Raw genomic sequence first — 6,212 nt, forward strand, 5'->3', positions numbered from 1 at the left:
CTTCTAAAAAAGATGTCCTGAATCAAAGATTGATACACTGTGCTTGAGGCACTCATATGCACAAAGATAATGAAAGAATGAAAACTGCTATATATGTGACGGAATAAGGCTTACAGAGGTTCAAGAGACCATACTTCCGAGGAGGGATCTTGGAAGATGTGAGCTTGAAACTGGAGCCTAGAGAACAAATACTATTTCTGTCAGTGGAGAGGAAAGAAGGGTAGCCATACCAGGGCAGGTGCACTGCATGTGAAGTGGGTGAGTAACTCGGGGTGGATTTGGGAGATAAGTCCTTTTTGGATACAGATGTAAGTTTGAATCCATTTGGAACTTGTGTTCTAAAAAGTAGACCCATGATGTTCAATTTCTCTGTATATCAACAAATCAAGAGAGACTGATTTTCTCTTAAAATTGTAGCTCATTCCTTGATTCAAAAGTAATGAACACAATTTTTTCTTTTGTGTTAATTTGTTCTTGATTGAGTGCCCACATTTACCAAATGCTGTGGCAGGCTCTGTCCACTGAATATTATGCATCGTACTTAAGTATTAATGAATTGTTTGAGTGACTATAGGTCAAATCTCTAAACCTCTATTTTACTCTATTTTCACCTTTTGACAGCCTCCTAAATGACTTTTCCATTCCATTACTGAGCTTACCACTAAATTGACAAAGGATAAGGAAAGGAAAAGTCAAAACTTGCTTTTACTCTGTTAGTCCTACTTATTGATTTTATATGTGAACTTACCTAACATTTATTTCAGCCATTCAGGATAACGATTGTTATAGTGTCACAACAGAGAACAAAAGTGAACTGGTCTATTGAATTCTCCCTAGGGTTTTGTACGAGGCACACAGTCCTCTCCTAACTGAACCGTATTAGTGGATCATTCCTCACACATACCCTAGCAACATTCAAAATAATAACTGCCCAGTTGTCCTCGTCTGGGGACTGTGCAGTTTTCCCTATGTTCAGACACAATTTCAAGGTCATTGTCAAATATCCAATTGGCTATATACTGCTCAAAATGATTCAATCATATTTCCCCAATTAAAAGAAAAAGGCAAAATAATCTGGAAGTAATCATGTGTTCCACCAAATAGTATGTGAGGGAGATTGCAATGGAATATTTCAATTATTTTGTGCTGAGGAGGTTTGATCCAAGGTTAATCATCCTCTGCTTAGCTTCATCCTTCGATGTGACTAAGTGCTTGCCTAGTGCCTGGAGAGACTGGGGACAGACGAGACTGGGTGATTGACTGCAGTTTTTCTCTTGTTACCTTTTTTTTCATTTATTTATGGAATGGCACCTGGTACTTTAAATGGCATCTTTAATCAGTGACTCAAAGTGCTTTTCAAATAGCTGCATTATCCTTATTTTATAGACAGAGGGAGAGAGAGCGTTAGTTTAGTGACTTGGCCAAGGTCATAGAAGTGGCAAAAGAGTTGGAAACCATCCTGAGAGCTCCCTAGCTCCCCACACAACATCAGATTGTTTGTACCCCATGTAATGGCCATGAGTCACAGGACTGGTTTGCTGCTAGTTAACCGTGTGAATTAGAGCACTGTGCTGGTACTTGGTGGCTTTCTTTTTTCTTATTTTGAAAACCAGCTGGGAACCAGGTTTTCTCTTGTATTCATGGTAGCAGTAAATTTTTGTTTTTAAAAAATATTTATTTTAGTTGGGGGAAAGGGGAGAGTCAGAGGAAGAGAATCTCAAGCTCAGGCAGACACGGTGATGAGCATGGAGCCTGCCTGGGCCGATCCCATGACCCATGAGATTGTGACCTGAGCTGAAACCAAGAGTTGGATGCTTAACTGATTGAGCCACCCAGGTGTCCCAGTAACAATAAATTTCTATGTCACGGCTTCAGAAATGTCAAACTCCTCACTTTTGAAATAATGATAATTTGGGCAGAACTCAATGAAACTTACTTCTATTCTGTTTCTGATAGACTTTTAATGTAAACGGCAATTTGAATTTAAAAAAACTTGTTTTGAGCCTTTGATATCAACTAGTTAGATGCAAGGGAATGTGTTGAGTAAAGTGGTATTCTAGAAGGCCTGGTTGGTGGCCTATTGATGGTACGTCTGTATCCATTTGGCACAATTTTACCAAATCTCAACAACTGAAGGCTCTGTGCTAGGAAGTTCAGGAATACAGAAATTTAATGAAATGGAATCCTTGCTTCCTTGGCAATGACAAGCAGTAGCAGAGGACTGGAAATAAACCACTCAGAAGAACCCAAGGAAGGATTAAATAACAGTGAAATAAGGTAAAACTAGAGGGTGGGGCAATGCCCAGGTGAAGAGCCTGGAATTTTGGGGTTTGAAACTTGGGTTTGAATTCTGACTCTACTGTTTATTTGTACGATGCATAGCAGCTCATACAGATTCCCTAAACCTTGGTTTTGTCATCTGTAAAATAATACCCACTTTATGCAATTAAATGAGATATAGGTGAAGAATTTTATACTAGATATATTAATGAAAGGTATTAAGGCCCAAGACTGGGGAAAAATCTAGGAAGGATGGCTTTTGAATTCAGCACATTAAAACAAAACAAAACAAAACAAAAAAAAACAGTGAGCAAAAGCCTAGAGACCTTCAGGAATCTGGAGCGTGGTTGATAAAGTTGACCCTGGGAGTATATAAAGTCAGAAAGCTGAGCAGGGGTCAGTGTGGAAGGCATTCACCATTGTACTGAGGAGTTGGCATTATCTTCTAGTTGGTGAGGCTGCATGAATTTAAAATTATTCGTAGTTCTTTTCAAATATTCTGTAATTGCGATCTTTAACTCAGATTGACCTCTTCTTGACAACAAAAACCCTGTGACATTATATATGGCATGACTTATAAAGTAGTCAGATTAATCTTTCTGTGGAGGCTGAGGCTGCATTGATAATTTGAAAATTAGATTAAAAGAAACAGTTATATTTGTGTAGATACTTTATATAAAGTCTCCATTTTAGTAGTTTGTTTCTTGTATTTTCCTAGGCGTGTTAAGACCAATTCATGGTGGGGAGTTTTTTGTTTTTGTTTTTGTTTTTTCTCCCCTCATCTTTGCCCTATGTAAAGTGAAAAACGATGCATGTGTTTTTAGAGTGCTTTTGGTAAAAAATACTTTTGACAGGGTATTCCAACTTTTTTTCATCAAAAATTCCCATTAGATTAAAAATCTAGAAACTCTCATGCCTGACTGGTGGACACATACAACGGTGCAGCCACTTTGGAAAACAGTTCGGTAGTTGTTTAAAATGTTAAGCATAGATTTATTATATGATCCAGCAATTCCACTCCTATGTATCTACCCAAGAGAAATGAAAATGTGTCCACACAAATATCTGTTTATGAATGCTCATGGCAGCATTATCCATAGTAGCCCAAAGAGGGAAACAATTTGAATGTCCATTAACTGGCGAATGTGCACATAAACACGGTGTATCCATACAACGGAATATTATTCGCCAATTAAAGAGAGTAACCAACACGTGCTACAGTGTGGATGAACCTCAAGAACATTAGGCTAAGTGGGAGAAGACACAGAAGACCACATATTGTATGATTCCATGCATAGGAAATGTCCCAGAGAAGGTGAATGTCAGGAGATGAAAATTAAATATGTAGTTGTCTGGGGCCAGGGGATGAATATGTGACAGCAAATGGTTGATGAGATTTCTTTTTGGGAATGGTGAAAATATTCTGAAACTAGATTCTGTGATAGTTGGCCAACTCCTTATGCTTACTAAAAATCATTGAGTACACTTAAAATGGTTAACTGGTGTATAAATTTTACTTCAATAAAATGGGTAAAAAGCTGACTGGAAAATGAGGCAAAATACAAAGGAGCATTAAAATTGAGAGCATATGTACAGTGCAGACCATAATTTAATACTTAAGAGATTAGAAAAGAAAAAGATGGCACTTTTGACTGGGTTTTAAAGAACTCTGGAAAAAGTAGGTTTCTCAAGTGAATAGGAGAGTTTGTGTTTGAGTTGAGTGTTGAAAGAGCAGTATGATTTATTCAAGATCCTTTAATAATTTGACCCAAACTAAACTCTCTAAATGCTTATTTACTTCCTTTAGGGCACTTGAGTTTTGATGAGGATTCCCCAGTCACTGTTAAACAAAATTTGACAAGCATCACCCTATCCCAGAATATTTTCCTTTTAGAAATCCCTTCCTAGTAAGAATGGTAGCTTATTTTTTTGTATGCCTCAACAGGCACTTACACAGGACATGGCTTAGTTAGGGCCCAATAAAAATAGCCTTTGGTTGCTTAACTGAGCAACTAACAGCATGCTGGGCTGGGGGGGGGGGGGGCAAGCAAGGACTTCATGATGGAGGTAATGGGGTGGGGAGCAGCCTGGTGCTTAAGAGAGGCTGGATAATTAATGGGGGCTCCATTAGGAGGCCCTTGAGAGCTGGGTATGGAAATTTGGCAATTGATCTGGAAGTTGGGGAGCAAAAGAGTGGCTGAGGCAGGGGGAATTTCGAGGGTTAGTTTAGTAGGGTAGAGCCTGGTGGCAATCAACACAAGATCAATTTTTTTTCTTCACATATTTAAAGCTCAGTTCACCTTTATTGAGCATATGGTGATTGTTGGCCTGCCTTTAACTTCTGCTTTCTGGAAATAATTTGATTCTTCGCAGTTCTCCTTTTGCATTAACTTGAGGAGGCTGAGTTCTGTTGAAAAGTTCCTCTAGAGCATACTTTGAAGTAAAGCAACTATTGTTTTTTTTCCTATGAACTTCACTCCTATTCTGCTATCATCAGTTTGAGAGGCAGCAATAAGAAACAAAATTCCTTTAAAAATACTGACCCAGACTAGATACTGCTTTTTATTTTTGTAGTAAGAGAGGCTCAAAGTTGAAAACCCGTTTGTTGCTACAACACTTACTCACATGTGAGACTTTAAATATGTGTGCAAAATTTTGGTTCTGGCTGGTTAAATGGGCAGGTATTTCAGCGTAGAAGCAACCCACAGAACCCTGCTAGTAAGATCAGTGTTGTAATTTCATGCTTTTCAGTCTGACCTGTAACACATCCTACATTCCCCAAATCAATGCTCTGAGCTCCCTGGAGCCCAAGGGCTGGCATGGAGTGTGATCTTGATGTCAGTATCAATAACCATAGCATATAAGCTCACATCCAGGCGTACATTTTCCTCCATTCTCCATATGAAATGGTGAGTTCAATACTCTTCTATTTCAAAGGGAATTGAAGTTCGTGGAACAAAAGGGCTATTAATGCTACACAAATCACACTGATGTTGTAGTGGATAGCTCCCACAACTCCAGCGGGAGCTCATAAAAATTTGGAAGACTTGTGCTCCCTAAGACCAAAAGGTGGGAAGATGCACATTGACCTTTCAAAGTAAGAAAAAACTTCGAAACAAGGATGTGAAACAGCCTCCATACACCTACTCGCCATCGTTCACTGAAAACGGATTTTGAGATGGACTCAGCCTTTTGAAGAATTGCATTTGATTAAAATTCACAGCAATGACAAACATGTGAGCAGACTTCTGAAGAGTGAAGGCACCTGCGTTGGTTGAAATTGGTTGCAGATGATTCAAACTGATAGATTTGTTCAGATAGGTTGACCATAACTTTCTTACCTAGTTAAGTTGGGCAAAGCCACAGAAATCCAGGTCAGTTTGTCAGAATGAAGTATCCTACAAAAGAATTTCAGATAGATCAGTTTGACCCACAGTAGAATCGTTCTTGAAACAATCAAGTACCACTCACCCTCCCTATTGGTTTCATCAAAGAAAAATCTAGTTGCTAGTTCAGAATCACAATGAAAGACCAGTTGTCATTTTAAAAATGTTACCTGCTTCTGGTGCCAAACAAATAGAAAATCGGGTGTACACCCGTGCATCAAAAGCAATGATTTTGGGGGTGAATTTTGGGGGTGTAGACCTCAAGTGCAAAAATAACCTCCAGGGAAATTAAGTCCATATTACCAGATTTCATATTATATGGTTTTACCTTCAGGGGATCTTGTGTACCTAGATATCATAGATGTCCTTGGAGGATTGAACAGGGAAGGCTCACTAAACTGAGCTCAGGAAAGGAAGAATTGATGGTGGAGACAAATGACCTGTAAGGTTTGGTGGTCAGATTCAGGGGCAGTGGGTGGTTCTAGAAAGGGCAGGGCTGCATGAATCAAACATCAAGCAGCTGGGAAGACACACAAGAGAGTGGCC

Source organism: Zalophus californianus, chromosome 14, assembly GCF_009762305.2.
Source record: "Zalophus californianus isolate mZalCal1 chromosome 14, mZalCal1.pri.v2, whole genome shotgun sequence".
Lineage (NCBI taxonomy): Eukaryota > Metazoa > Chordata > Mammalia > Carnivora > Otariidae > Zalophus > Zalophus californianus.